The sequence below is a fragment of the Durio zibethinus genome, chromosome 2 (genome assembly GCF_047325235.1).
Source record: "Durio zibethinus cultivar Kanyao isolate XHJ-2024 chromosome 2, ASM4732523v1, whole genome shotgun sequence".
NCBI lineage: Eukaryota > Viridiplantae > Streptophyta > Magnoliopsida > Malvales > Malvaceae > Durio > Durio zibethinus.
The window spans coordinates 10,734,704-10,748,389 of NC_143163.1; the positions used below are offsets into that span (position 1 = coordinate 10,734,704).

At 26.7% G+C, this 13,686-nt stretch overlaps 1 pseudogene; it reads right to left on the reverse strand.

Annotated features, from left to right (window-relative positions):
* Nucleotides 1–2,088: 2,088 nt before the first annotated feature.
* On the reverse strand, nucleotides 2,089–12,492 carry LOC111308121 (GDSL esterase/lipase At5g08460-like; annotated as a pseudogene).
* Nucleotides 12,493–13,686: the final 1,194 nt, after the last annotated feature.

A 13,686-nucleotide genomic window follows, 5' to 3' on the forward strand; every position in this document is an offset into this window, starting at 1 on the left:
TTTAATACTTGCTTTTTATTAAAAATATATATATATATTTTTTAAATTTTACCTAAGGCATTCAGATGGCCCTAACTAAAAATTGAAAAAAAAAAAAAAGATCCAAAAATGACAAAATATCAATGGCATTTCCTTATTTTTTTTTTTATTGCAAGAGTTATTACAACAACATTAATTATATCAAGAACACAAAAAATATGTCAACTTTTATTGATGTTCACAAGAATCTAAGAACATATCATGTTTTTAGTTATGAAGAACATACCAACAAACCAGAACACAAGTCAACCAAACTCTAATACCAATAAAAGATAAATTCACGCATGATATATCTACGAATATAATCATATACACTTACTTGCTTAGCGCAAATGAAAGTGAAAATAAAAATTGAATTATTGGTCATTGAATAAGATCACAATTTGAAAATTGTTTGTTTCCACAGTGTAAGTCCTTTAACACACCAAAGTGAAAATTCTTCTTGAAAGTTGTACAATTCCTACTCGATTACTCTTTCTCCTTTTCTTAAATTCTTTTCGTGAGAAACCTTTTTTCTAGAAAATTTTCTCCCTTCTCTTGCTTAATGGCCGAATGCCACAATTAGTGCTTAGGGATGGCAGAAGTTTTTGTTTTCTTCAAAGTTTGTAAACTGCCTAAGGCAGTTTTTACATAAAAAAGTAAACTGCCTAATGGAAGTTACTTCATCAAGGGGATCGGGCCACCCATTATGGGTGGACCTGCATCTCCAATTTCTTTTAAAATCTTTCAAGGATAATTATATACTTGAAAGTGACTATTAAACATGGTTTAATTCTCAATAAAAGATCATCTCTCAATCTTATAGCCATTCGTGATTCTGATTTGGTAGAGATCTTGGATGATAGAATCTCCACCTCATGTTACATTTTGTTTCTTGGCAGAAATACAATCTCTTGGAAGTCAATTAAATAAAAACTAGTTGCTAAGTCCTCAACAAAAGCTAAATATAGAGCTCTTGCTAACACAGTTGCTGAGATTCTTTGACTTAAGAACCTGTTGCTAGAACTTCCTTTTCCAGTTAAACACAAACCCAAGTTACAATGTGATAACATTGGGGCTGCCAACTTAGTGCTAACCCTGTCATTCGTTCCAGAATGAAGCATCTGACTATCATTTTCCAGTATGGTAATTTGCAAATTTCACACTTCTGCTTAAAAGACCAATTTTTTTATGGACTCACAAAACCACTAGCTCGACAATGTTTCTTGCTTCTTCGATCCAAGACTGGTGTATCTAATGGCTCCACAGTCTTGCGGGGGCATATTAAGACTAACCAGCAACTACATCAATTGCCCAACAAAAGCAAAAGCTCAACAAGTGCAACAACAGTAGCTGTATGAACTGCAGCAGCACATTAGCTGCTACTACGGTTACAACTGCAACTAATATCTCACACCAATTGCCTAAGGCAACCACATTACTTGTGATAGCAGCTGTAAGAACACAACAGCAAAACCAGCAGCTAAACCGGAACACCAAAGTCGATCCTCTACAAAGGATCAACCCTAGCACCAGCAATATCAGTTTAAGGATTGACTCAGCAGTAATAATATCTTATCCCATAGTTGACTCAGTAACATCATTTATCTAAATTTAATTCAACTTAAGTTGTTGTAATTTTATAAATTAGGAATGAATCTATAACTGGAGATAAGATCAAACTTATCTATCATCACAATACTAGAAATCAGTATATTTATGTGTACTGTAATTCATATGAAAGCAGTGTGTGTTGATTTCTGTTCATTATCCCTTGTCTTTATATAATGATGTTGTGATTTTCATGGATATTTGCATTAAAATTTTCTTGTCTCTTGTTATAGATTCAAATTATGTTGTGATTGTGCATTTAAGCATCTTGCCTGTAAGTTAGATACGACCGGAAGATGCTAATATATCAACCATGAAACATGTATCATCTTTCAAGATTTAGTATTTATTTTCTGTGCTTTTTCTTGATATGGACAAGAAACGTCCTGAATAAAAAGAATAACTTTTATTTATAATCATTCACATTGATGATTTGATGCTCTAAATTCCATTCTCCACCTATGATAGATAATTAAGTGGCATCAACTGAGTCAAATTCATGGGGGAACAAACGGAGGAATCTTTCCAAAAAACGCCTGATCAAAAGGAAGTGCATGCTTTCACTTGGGTGGAAGGTGGCAAAGAATATACGAGTCTTTCTATCTTCGCATGGTGCAACGTTTGGAGCGCATGTTTGAGTTCTAGTCCCATCCTTATCGGTGCAGCAAGAAGTTTTTACATCTGTAAATCCTGCATACAAGAAATATATATATTTCTTCTAGTACTTTCAATGACCATAGAACATTGCACATATTGTCCGTATAGACATACAAATGTCAAACCTAGCGAGTGAATATCCTAGAGTTTCCAGTTATATCAAACAAATTATACAACGTTTTTCAATGAGATCAATTTTAGGGGTTCGGGAGAGCTTGAGCTTGATAAGGATTTATCTTCTTGTTTTTCAGTTTGACTTGAACAATAATTTGAACTCAACTCATTATTCGAATTCAGTTCGGTTGTAAACGAGTCAATTTTAAATATTAATCAATATTAAATCTAAATAACTCATAAATAACTTGATTCAGTTACACTTTTTATCACTTTGAATATCCGTTACTCACCAAATGATGCGAGGGATGCAAAGACATCTTGAAAAGCCTTGTAATTATCTCCAATAACGGATTCATATCCGAAAGAGTGGATTGCAACTTTTTCAACAAATTAGGAAGGAGCTTGTTCTATACTAATATACGACCGTTCACTTCTTCGACACATGGTCCATTGGGCTTTTTCATTTTTTTGTTAAATAGTAATTGGCTGGAAAGGGGCTACGTTGCCCACCATAAATTTGGGTGCAGCAAGTGTACATAGCTTCTGCATTCAAAGCAAAACTCAACAACATTTACCACTTGACGTAATGAATTTAATTATTATCATTAGGGATATTTTAAAAATAAAAATAAAAATAAATACTAAAATGTTTGAAATCTATATTGGAAATGTTTGATTAATCATTCATAATAATTTTTTGTAAGAAGATAAAATTTAGATCAAGTTGAGTTTCAAAACTCATGTTTAGGATCCAACTCGGATTGGATTAGACTTGTTAATTGAGTTTCATTTTTTTTAAATATTAAAATATTGAAATGATATTAAAATAAAAATTATTTCTAAATATGTTTTAAAATCAAAGTTAAATAAAAATAAAATTTATTGATAAAATAAAATTTCAAGCAGAACCCAACACGAACTCTAAAACTCATGTCAAGAACTTGACCTAAGTCAGATTAGACTCACAAATCGGACGGATAACCCACCACATAAACACATCCACCGTAAAGATTTACTTGCAACAGCTTGGAGAGCTTTTCAATGAGAAGTTCAGCATATATATTGGGAGAGTACTTTTTCACCATTTCAGTTTCATATTTAAGCCCTAAGTCATTGCGGGCTATATGGATAAAAAGACTGACTTCCGCAAGTACTATTGATTGAAGCTCTCGGTGCCAGTAAACAAACTCTTCAAATCCTTCATTGTTGTGTTCTCAAACAAGTCAACTTGTTGGAAGAAGTTGATGACAATCATGTGCTACAAAAGTATAGGAAATTTTCAAATAATATATATAGTTAGTGAACTTAATCAAATTGAAGATTTTACGTATATATGGGATGATTTGAGGTGTTTTACCAAAAAGCGTCCATTTTCAGGGAGAATCCCTGCGGAAGCATGTCCATAATTCACACCAGTTCGAATTATTTTCCTATCTGTTTCGGACATATCCATAATTGGAGGTGGGCATTGCAAACCAGCCACTGTAGCTGCATCATCAAATATAGAAAATAACTTATTGGAAAATGCATTATCAGTGAGAAGGAGTAAAGGATTCTCTAAGCTAGGGTACATGTACAAGAAAATTAAAATGATCAAAAGTAATATCTTTTGTCAAAATGTTAATCAGCTAGGTTACTACAAGAAATAAGGCTTTTACACTGACGAAAAATTTTGTTAGTAAAAGCAGTATTCGGTCCAAAAAATCAATTTATAAGGAATCAAATAGTATGATATAATTTTAAAGGATTAATAGCATTCGTAATTCATAAATTTGATCTAAATTTTATTTTGGTCTCTAATCTTTAAAAATTTCTGATCAAATCCTTAATTGCCTAAAATTATCCTATTTTGATCTTTTCGTCTATGAAAACATCTAAATTGATAGTAAATGTCAATTGACATCATATGATAATATCAATTAATATTTCACATGATAGAGGAGAGACTAAAATAAAATTTTCTCAAAATTTAGGGACTAAAGATGGAACTATCATAAAATTTTATTCGTCTCATACATGTCTTATAAAAATATTAAATTTAAAATCATATTTGCATATTTTCTATTATAATATAAGTTATTAGAGAGAATTTTATTTTAAATAGAAAATAAATATTCAAAACTTAAGGTAATGTTTGGTTTCAGAAAACAAAGTCATTTGCTATTTTCATTTTCTTGAAAAATGAAAAATAAGAGAAAAAACATGTTTTGTAATTGAAAATAAAAATAAATTTAGAAAACAAAAATGAAAATAGGTTAAAATATGAAAAAAAAAAATATTTTCAATTGCGAAACTAAGGATGTACATTACTTTTTTCGTTATGTTTTGCAAGTAACCACATTTAAACATTGTTTGATGTCACTAATTAATGAATATATATTATGTTTATAATTAGATACCATTAATAGTAATATCATTGAATATTTTATTTATTTCTTTACTTTTTATTTTTAGAAAATAATTTTTATTTTCGTTTATCAAATACATTTTTTAAAAAACAAAAAACAAAAACTATTTTCTAAAAAATAAAAATAAAAAATATTTTCTCAAGCCAAACAAAGCCTAAAATTTTCAAAATCCTTTTTAAAAATTTAGTACATTTTAAGCACAAAAAAATTTTTTTTTTCATAATATTTTAAAACAATATGGAGTTTTTATTTAATTTCTTAAATTGATATAAAAATTTTTACTTAATTTTTAAAAATGATATGTAATTTTAACAAAATTATTTTGAAAATTTCAACTTAATTTTAATTATTTAAAATTTTAATTTCTATTAAAAATATTATTTTATTGATAAATGATACCATAAAAAAAATTAAAAAAAAATTTATAAAATATATTTGAAATATATAAAAATCAATTTTTTCTTGAATCATTTTTTTTATCATTTCCTTAATTTATTTTCTATAAAATATATTTGAAAAAAGAAAATAAAAGATATTTAATATTTTAAAATATATATTTTATAGGTAGAAAATAATATTTTTATTATGATTTATGAGTAAGATAATATTTTTAGTAGAAAATAATTTTTCGTTTTTGAAATGATATCGAATTTTTGAAAAAGGAATTTGAATTTTGAACTTATTTTAAAATTTAAAAAACTATTTTCTATTAAAAACAAAAAATATAACTAATAAATTACATTATAACAAAAAATTTAAAAATATAATTTTATATTTTATATTTTATAAAATATATATAAAATATATAAAATTTTGAGATAGTTTCATCTTTGGTTCTTAAATTTGGAAAAAATTTCTATTTTGGTCCCACATTTGCTACATGCAATATTAGATAATGTCATCACGTGCTGTTAACTAATATTTGCCTTTAATTTAGACAGTTTCATAGATAAAAGGATCAAAATATGGCAACTTTGGATAATTAGGGTTCCAATTAAAACTTTTTAAAGATTAAGGACCAAAATAGAATTTAGATCAAAGTTTAAGGATTGTAGATATTATGAATTTTAAATTATATAGTGACTTAAACTTTTTTTGTTATACAAATGAAATCTATAGCAATTTTACCATTGGTGGCTCAACCAGTAGGTTTTCTATCAAAATCAATTCCAAATGGTAAAGAAGCTACTCTACCATTGTTCAAAACTTTATTGTTTCCATTGTTAACAAAGAAGTCTCCAAATGTATAATGAGCTAGCAATGTTAGAATTTTTTAGTAAGTGACTACTATTAATTCATGATATCATAATTTAATAAAACATGATAATAAATTTAGTTTTACTACTAGACAAGTATGAGAGTTCAAATAATTTAAGGTGATCGTTAATGTGTGTGTTTTGCATATATTATTGGATCAGTGTGGTTTGATAGTTGTTAGGCTTTTGACTCAATAAACCTTTATGTGTAGCCTTTTGGCCTAGTGAGCTTAATAAGTGCATAATGTGATAAATATTTTAGAAGCTCATATTTCATGGACATATGAAATAACAGCTATAATAATTCTTGAAAAATATTTTGATTTTATACTAGTCAATTGAAATAGTGGGAGAGTTTTGTATTGTTAAAGTTATGCAATTATGTGATAAGAAATAACATGTGTAAAATAATTGCATAGTAAATTTGTTTTACTTAAATTGTTATACTAACTTTTACAATTTTTTACTTTTACAAAGTACTTACTAAATCAAATATGTTTTTATAAGATATTGATTATTTCTAATTATGATATTTTTAGAGCAACAGGTAAAATTTTATTTTTTAATAAGTATTTGGAGCATTTCTTTGGTATTATGAAACATGATAAATATTACCATCAAGATACTAGGTAATAGATAATGACAAGTTGTGAAAGTTAAAAGTAGATATGAGAAAAAGTTTTAGTCTATAAGAGTAAACAAAATTAGTTTTGCAAATTCCAAAATATTAAAGGTTTTGACTAAAATGTAATGTTGTTAAAACTTACTAGGTTAATTAGTCTTAATATTTTTTGTTACAACTCGTATTTGGTAATATTGAAGATATTATATTCTTCAGATGAATATGATTTATATTATAGTTGTCATAATGGATTTGTGTCCGCCCGACAAATTTGGAAATGAAATAAAAAATAATGGAGTCGCCACCAATCTTTTTTGGTTAGGTAGATTGGTCACCTATTAAAACATATCTTTTTAATAAAATCTTAAAATTAATTAAAATTTATTAAGAAGATAATTTTAAGGTCTGTATAACAGTCTGGGTTTGGGAGTCGAATATGTGCGGGGAAGGATTAGCACCTCTACAGTGCCCGTTTAAAAATGGTACCACTTAACTACGTGTTATCCTTTGATTTTGATAAAAAAATATTCTTATTTTCGGTGTTTGAAAAATAATTTTCTTGAATTTTTCATTTATTGGGAATTGGTTTTTATATTCAAATATTATTCGAGAAAAATAAATTAAAACTTTTTTGTTGAAATAATTCTTAAAATGTTCTAGTACGTTGGTAATATTAGAAGAACTCTTTCTTACCTAGAGATTTCTTAGGCATCGCTTTTCGGAATACCTTAGAATCTCATCTTCGGAGGCTCAAATTTATTTTTGGTAAAAGAACTATGCAATAGATGTAATACAAATGATAATATGTTAATACAAACATTTTATTTTGTTTAAAAATTTTATTAATTGATTTCCTTTTTAGTTAAATTTTTGAAGAAAAAAAGGAATTTTTATTTTATTGAAGTTTTTTTATAAATATTCCAATATACTGGTAGTATTTTAAAAAAATATTCTCACCTAGGGATTTCATAAACCATCGCTACTCGGAATACTTTTAGAATCCCATCATTGGATAAAATATCTTTTTTGTCTCATTTTTTATTGCTTTATTTTAGTTTTTTTTATAAATTAGTTAATTTTATCTAGTATTAATAAAAAAGAAAAATTTTTATTGTATTGAAAACTTTTTATAAATACTCTAATACATTGATAGTATTTAAAAAAAATCTTCTCATCTAGAGATTTTGTAAGTATCGTTACTCAAAGTACTTTTGAATCTCGTCGTCGGATAAATTTTTTTTTTTTACATTTTAAATTATTAATTTTTATTAATTAATTTTTATCAATTATTGTATAGTTTTATTTATTATTTTTCATTAAAATTTTGATAAGTTTATGTTTAGTACTTATTTTAAATTAATTAAATTAAAACTATTTTATATTTTCTACCATTTATTTTATTTTATGTGAAACATTTATACAAAAATAAAATAAAAATAACAAAAAAATCATAAATTAAATAATGGAAATATATAAAAAAAATTGAGAAAAAAAATAAAAAAATAAAAAAGTTACGGTAAAATACCTAAAATGCCCCTAGTCAACACCGATCAAAGATTCGAAACGGCTCAGTTGGCTCGATCAATCGACTTGGACCTATAGACAACGGCTTAGTCAGCTTGACTTAGGTATATGGCTCGGCTTTGTTCTTGGCCCGGCTGGGTGGCTTGGCTACCACTTAATCAAAACGACGTCATTTTGATTTCACTATAAATAGCCCCAAAAACACCCCCACTCATTCAATTTTTCTTTTTTTCTCCTTCTTTCTTTTTTCTTTCTCTGTCTTCTAAAATTCTTCTTTTTTCTCCTTCCCAGTTTTCGGCAATCCTGTTGCCACTGTCGATCACCGGTGCCACCGTCGGTCACCGTGCCATTGTCGGCCACGGTTGAGTTTGTCGAAAAAATTCTCAAAAAATACCTAAAAAATTATTTTCGATCCCCTGAACTCAAATCTAACCTCCGTTTCATGAGAAATAGCTTCGAATGACGTAGATCAAGGCCCAAAGTTTTGGTCAGAATGAAAAAAAAAATTTTTTCTTTTGTGCTTTTGGCACTAAGATCCCCACTACCAGAGGTTGCTTTTTTTTTTTTTTTTTTGGGATTGTGTTGTTTTTTTGGTTTGGTTTTCTTGGCTTTTTAACAAAGTTTTTTTTTTTGAACTAGAATTTTGTTTTTAGTGATTTTTTTTTTGCAAAGGTTTTTTTTTTTTTGTTATGAGTTTTCGTGGCTCTATTTATAGAGAAAAAACAAGATTAAAATCCCAAAAAATTTGGGATTTGTGGGATTGTGGCTGGTGGCTATTAGAATGGTTGCCGGTGGCTATCAGGCAACTACTAGAAAAGTTGCCAAAAAAAAAGCAAAAGAAAAAGAAAAAAAAAAGAAAAAGAAGAAAAAATAAAATAAAACAAAATGGGTGTCTTCAATAGTCATTATGTGTATATGTTTGTCTAAAAAAGAACTGTATTATTGACATTCATCATATGCAATTATGTTGAGATTTATGGTATGAATATTATAGATTTTTTTAAAAATCTCATGTAAGTATAAAGTATTTACATTGATAGATGTTCTTTGTTGTTAGTTAGTTTTTTAATTTTAAAATCTTTGTAGTCATGCTTAAATTGAGATTCCATAATAAAAGCATTACTAATTTTTTAGACAATTTACTTGGTAATATGGCATTCTAAATGTTTTTTTTGATTGATAGCATGATTTTAAAGTATGACTTAAAATTTTTGAGGTGCTTAAAATGGTACTGGGCTTTCTATGTTTTAATTTTTAGTGATCCAAAGAAGTAAGTTTAGATTAGTATCTTACTTGGAGTGATCACATGTATAAATAAACGCAAGAAAATCAATAGAACCATAATGATTATGAAAGTTCTTATATTGTTATGGGATTGTCTCTAAGTTACCACATGTGATTACCTGCCTAAAAGGGGTGATTGTGTGTTTTTTAATTTAGAGATAATTGTAAATTATTTTTGTAAAGTGAAAAGGTACATAGATCTTAGGAATTTATCTATGTAGTTTTAAAACTCTTTGCATTTTTTTCTTTTGAGGTGTGATCACGTAAATGTATGATTTTTTTTAAAATGACTAAGATTAAACTTGTAATAAGGCACCTTGGTTATTATTGATAAGACTAGTAAATATATTGAATTGATAAAAGTCATAAATGTTTAAATCATGGTTGACCTTTGGTTTTTTTATTTCACTATGATTGGATAATTGTCATCATAAGTTAATATCTACCATTAGTGATAAGTTCTTAGATGTTTTGTACAACATAGTAAATACATAAATTGTTAATAACTTTAATTTATCACATTTAAGGATATACATTTGCTGTATAGTATTTTATGATAACCAAAATTATTGAATTTCACACAAGAAAGTTTTAAAAATGTTATGATATCTTAATTTGTTTTAAGTAAAATTGAGAGTTGTTTAAATATAATTTCATTTTGACAAATATTTATTTTGTTTTTTTAACTCTCAATTAAGATTTTGGTTTGATTATCATAGCTAATATTATCAAATCAAGCAGTTATCTTTTTTTAAAGGGTATATCATTGTTGTTTGTTAGTAATATGTTTTCTAAATAAAATTTAATATTTTCTTTTGAAGAATTCACGCGTGAGTGAGAGAATAATATTTTACACTTATTACACTTATGAAAGTTCTGAGGAATGAATTTTGTATAAATAAGTGAACTATTTGTTTTATTTTTATTATTTCAACTCCTTGATAATCTTCTTCGAATTTTGTTAACTTAGTTTTGACAAAGAACAAAAATATTACAATTTTCTCTAATTTCACTTCTCTAGTTTTGAACAATACATTGAGTTCAAATTTGAAAGTTACCAAAAAGAATAGTGTAAAGGTTTTAACTTTGTTAAACTTTGTTAAGACAAACACTATTTTTTAAAGGAAGTTCAAATCAATAGTAGTTATTTTGCGTATGTTTTTCAAAGTGGCAAAAACTCATAAATGTCCTAAAGTTATTATTTTGGAGATATCATATGTATAAAGGTCAGTAGGAGTTCATAGGCTATTGGTTTGAGCACATTTTAGATATAAAAAGTTTGATAATTAAATGATTTTCAAATTTATTGAAAATGATCTCATGCTGGATATTAAGAATTTTGAATTGCATGAACATATGAATATGAAAATTTCATTCATAATATGTTAATAATTTTGTACATAATTTATTAAAGTGACATCATTGACGTCCAAGAATAGTAGTAGTTATCACATTTGGCATAAATACAAATAATATATAAGGCAGATAATATATAATTTTATTATGACTCCATTTATTGTTGCACTCTTTATTTATTATTCAAAGTTTGACTGGAGCATATTTACGATTCACTGGATCAATGAAAGTCACTTTGATTTGATTGTATGATAATATATTTTCTCAATATGAGGAATATAATATTACCAATTTATAATATGGATATCTGTTGGTATGAAAAATAGAATCTATTAAGGTTTTGGGTTGATTATGGTAATAAATGCATTGGGAATTTTGATTTTGAAATCGTTATTGTTTTAAGTTTATTTGCTTTATTAAATATATTGCATGTGATTGCTAATTACATATAAGGTATAGCTTAGGATCAATAATTCCATCAGGTACCATCAAGTTAAGTGGAAATAATCATTTTATATTTTCATCATAGCTGTTATTTATGTATATATCCAATTGTATGTGTACACTCTATTTTGACATCTCATATTTAAAATATTAAGATTTGGTAGCTGTCTTAAGTATGACTATGTTGTCACTTGGATATGTCTCAAAAGTGATACTAGCAAGTAACCTCAAGGATTAGGAAGAGACATACAGGCACATCTAGATACCATGGAGATTGCTTAATGAGTTTAGAAAAATCGACAAGAGAAATAATAATAAAAATAACACATTGAGATCACATTTAGACGTTATTTCCTTACTATCCAATCACACTAATATCCATTGTTGATAGTCACTTGTACTTATAACCATGAATCGGTCTTATCTCAACAAAGGGCATAATGACTGCCATAATTCAATATTATATGGTTTTCTTAGATATAATCACTTAATATGCTATCTTAAGGGCTAAATTGTTTTTAAACTTTGACCACATCAAAGTAATGTAATCAACCTGGAGTTTTGTTTTTAAATTATGTTTTCTTAAAATTAAACAACCAAATAAATATTGTCTAAGTGAGAGAATGTTAGAATTTTTGGAGAAATGGGCTACCATTAATTGGTGATTTTATAGTTTAATAAAACGGTTGATAAATTTAGTCATAATATGAGATAAGCATAAGAGACCAAAATATTTAAAGTGATTATTTACATATGGGCTTTGCATATCTTATTAAGTCAGTGTGGTTTGATAGTTGTGTAGACTATTAGCCAGTAAATCTTTGATGGGAAGCTTCTATGGTTTTAATAAAATTGGCTAAGATCTCCTTTTTATTTTTAAGTAACAATATCTATCTACGTCCTGGAGGTGCTAATAAGAAAGAAACAAAGAAAAAGACTAAATACTTCCATTTATCAATTATGTCTACTCAAATAGATATGCAATTGAATGAATTTAGTATTCTAATATTAATGGATAATATTAAGATTTAAGATTATGCTTATAGTTAAATCAAATTTGACATCTCCCAATGACAAGAAAGAGTGTTCATCAGTTAATGTCAAATGGTGGTACTTCAAGAACATCTCTGGAACCAAATTGTAATAAATGTAAGATATTGATGAAAACATTGATGGAGTAATGAAACTTAACCATGATTATAGCTTAAAGTATATGAAATTAAAGAACTTTATTTCCACTTTGATATTGAAATGGAAAGTTTGGGTTTGAGTAGACTTTTGTATTTTATAATGGATATTAATATTAAGTTTTTCTAGTATTTTATTATAAATTCAACTATCTTTTATAAGCATTAGCTATATATGATTTTAACAAGTTAAAATTATCATGATTTTAACAAGTGGTGTGCACATTTTGTTTTTGATAAAAATACAGTTTGTTATAAATGATTCTCTGCTTTTGTTGTGGTGACTTTATTATTGGACAATAATGTTGTTTCTTTTTAACAAATTATATTAATTAATTCTAAATCTTTTAAATATCTTATTTCTAACTATTAAGGTGGTTAGAGAAAAACATTAACAATAGTTGTAAAGTAAAAACTTTGCTTTTTTTTCTTTTGCTCCTACAACAAACATTTGTTAAGTTATGCCAAGTGGGAAATGCTAGGATTTTTGAAAGAATTTAAACCCAAATTAAGGAGATTGGTATATGGTAATGTGGTTTAGTAAGGTTTGGCATTGGTAAACATCAAGTTGAGCAATTATGAGTTATAAGCATAGAAATTGAGCCTACATATATTAAAGAATAAGATTTATGTCACTTATACATGCCAAACGAAAAAAAGGATTATAACATATAAATATTCATACTTACGTAATATAAAAAATGCAAGTCCAAACATGTCATAAAATTGTAGAATTTGTTTAAAGCTGAACTATAACTATTATTGTTTTGTATTTCTTGTGGCTGAATACTTGTGCTATTGTACCCATAATTTTAAAAGTGTTCATAGGTTAGATTTAAGTTAGATCTGAGTTAGGCTCGAGTCATAGAAGACAAGCATAGTTCCTACGATTGAGTTTTTATAATTAAAAAAAAATAAAATAATTGTAAATTAAAAATAAATAAAGTAAATTTTATTTATATAAAAATATTTTACTTATACAATTATAAAGTAATGGGAACGGGTTAGGTCAAGCCTATGAGCTTCGTTGCAGGTTGTTGGCCTATGGACTAATTTACATCATTGTATTCGATATTATAACTAATTCGATAAATTAATAAAAATAAAAATAATTGAGTATTTAATTTTAAATTGCTTTTATTTAATTTGTGAAATAAAATATTTTGAGATATAAATTGAAATTGACGTAACATAAGATATAT